The sequence below is a fragment of the Marmota monax genome, unplaced genomic scaffold, assembly GCF_021218885.2.
Source record: "Marmota monax isolate L192 unplaced genomic scaffold, Marmota_monax_Labrador192_F-V1.1 WCK01_AAM20220418_F8-fsc00248, whole genome shotgun sequence".
Lineage (NCBI taxonomy): Eukaryota > Metazoa > Chordata > Mammalia > Rodentia > Sciuridae > Marmota > Marmota monax.
In genome coordinates this window covers 1214953-1217091 of record NW_026692019.1, presented here as the reverse complement: position 1 = coordinate 1217091, position 2139 = coordinate 1214953, and positions in this window count along the sequence as shown.

Here is a 2139-nt window from a genome sequence, read left to right as displayed (position 1 = left end):
TATGGTAAGAACTAGGGATACGTCTAGGTTGAGAATTAGAGTTATTCTTAGGAGTAGGCTTAGGGTAAGGGTTAGAGTTAGGGCTAAATTATGGTTAGAATTAGGACTAGGTTTATTATTAGGGTTAAGCCTAGGGGTTGGGCTAGGGTTAGGGTTAAGACTGGGGTTAGGGTTAAGTTTAGAGGAATGAGTGGGGTTATAGCTTTGTTTAGTGCTAGAGTGAGGGTTAGAATTAAGATTAGGCCTAAGGTTATTGTTCAGTTTAGGATTAAGGCTAGTATTAGGGCGAGGATGAGAGGTTGGTTTTCTGATAGGGTTAGGACTACAACTCAAGCTAGAAATAATATCAGGTCTAGGGTTATAGTTAAGGATAGTTTTAGGCTTAGGTTATGGCTAGGTCTAGTATAAGGTTTAGGTTTTTGTTAAAAGTCAGCTTTAGAGTTAGAAATGTTATTTGTGTCATGGTCAGGGTCAGGGTTAGCATTTGGTTTACATTAAGGTTAAAGGGGTAATGGTTTGAATTTGTGTTAGGGTTAGGTTTAGAGTTAAGGTTGTGGAAGGGTTTATATAAGTTTTTAGTTAAAGTTTAAGGTAAGGTATGGGTTAGGTTTTACCTATTGGGTTAGGGTTAGCATTAGGGTTAGAGTTATATTTAGTGTAAAGGATAGTTTTAGAGCTAGTGTTAGGGCTAGGTTATGGTTTGGATTAAGTCTAGGATTAGGATTAGGTCTAGAGATAGGGCTAGGGTTTGGTTTAGGGTAAGTTTTAGAGTTAGGGTAAGTTTTAGTTAGGGTTAAGGTTATGGTTAGGTTAGGATAAGTGTTAGTGTTTCAGCTAGGTTTAGGTCTAGTGCGAGGGTTAGTTAGCTTTAAGTTTAATTCTGAGTTTATGATTATGGTTAGAGTTAGGTTTAGTGTTAGGGATAGGGTTTTAATTAAGGTTAGGGTTAGGGTTAGGGTAATGGCTATGGTTAGAACTAAAGTTTGGGCTGGGTTTAAGCATAGGATTAGGGCTAGGGTTATGATTAGGATTTAAAATAGGTCTAGGGTTATGTATAGTGTAAGGGTTAGGCTTTGAGCAAGGGTTAGGCATAAGGAAAGGGCTAGGGTTAGAGTTAGGGTTAGGGTTAGGGCTAGGCTTAGGTGTATGCTTAGAGTTAAGTTTAGGCCTAGTATTAGCTCTAGGTTTTGTATTAGGTTTAGGGCTAGGTAAGCCTATGGGTAATGTAAAAGCTAGGGTTATGTTTAGGGTTAGTTTAAGTTTAGGGTTATGGCTAGGTCTAGTGTTAGGTCTAGGTTTTGGGTTAGTGTCAGGTTTAAAGCTAGTTTAAGTGTTAGGATCAGGGTCAGTTTTTGAGATAGGGTTAGGTTTAGGATTAGAGCCAGTATTAGGACTAGAGTTAGGTCTAGGGATAAGATAAGTGTTTGGTTTAGGTTAAGGTTTATTGTTAGGGCTAGTGCTATGACTTTGTTTAGGTATAGGGCTAGATTTATAGCTATATTTAGGATTAGCTTTGGGTCTAGTTCTATTCTTAAGCTTAGGTATAATTATAGGGTTACTGGTAGGTCTAGTGTTAGGTTTTGGTTTAGGTTTAGGGTCATGTTTTGACCTAGGGTTACCGTTATGGTCAGATGAGTGTTAGGGTTAGGGTTAGAACTAGAATGAGGGCTAGTGTTAGGACTAGCAATACTGTTTGTGTTTAAGTTAGGCTAAGGATTAGTGTTAGGACTAGGGTTAGCATTTGGGTTAGGGTTTGGCTTAGTGTAAGGAATAGGGTTAGAGCTAGGGGTAGGGCTTGTGTTGGGGTTAGGGTTAGGGTTAGTGTTAGGGTTAATATTAGGGTTTAAGCTAGGATTAGGAATAGAATTAGGGTTAGGATTTGTGTTAGGGTTAAGGCTAGTGTTGTGACAATGACTAATGTACAAACTAGGTTTACAATTAGGGCTAGATTTAGGGTTAGGGTTAATGCTAGTTCTGGTGTTAGGGTTAATTTAAGTCAGGGTGATGATTAGAGCTAAGATTAGTGTTAGGGTCTGCGTCAGGGTCAGACTAATTTTTAGAGTTAGAGTTAGGGCTAGGCGTAAGGTTTGGGTCTGGATTAGGTTAAGGGTTTGGGTTAGGGAAGTGGCTTGGTTTCGT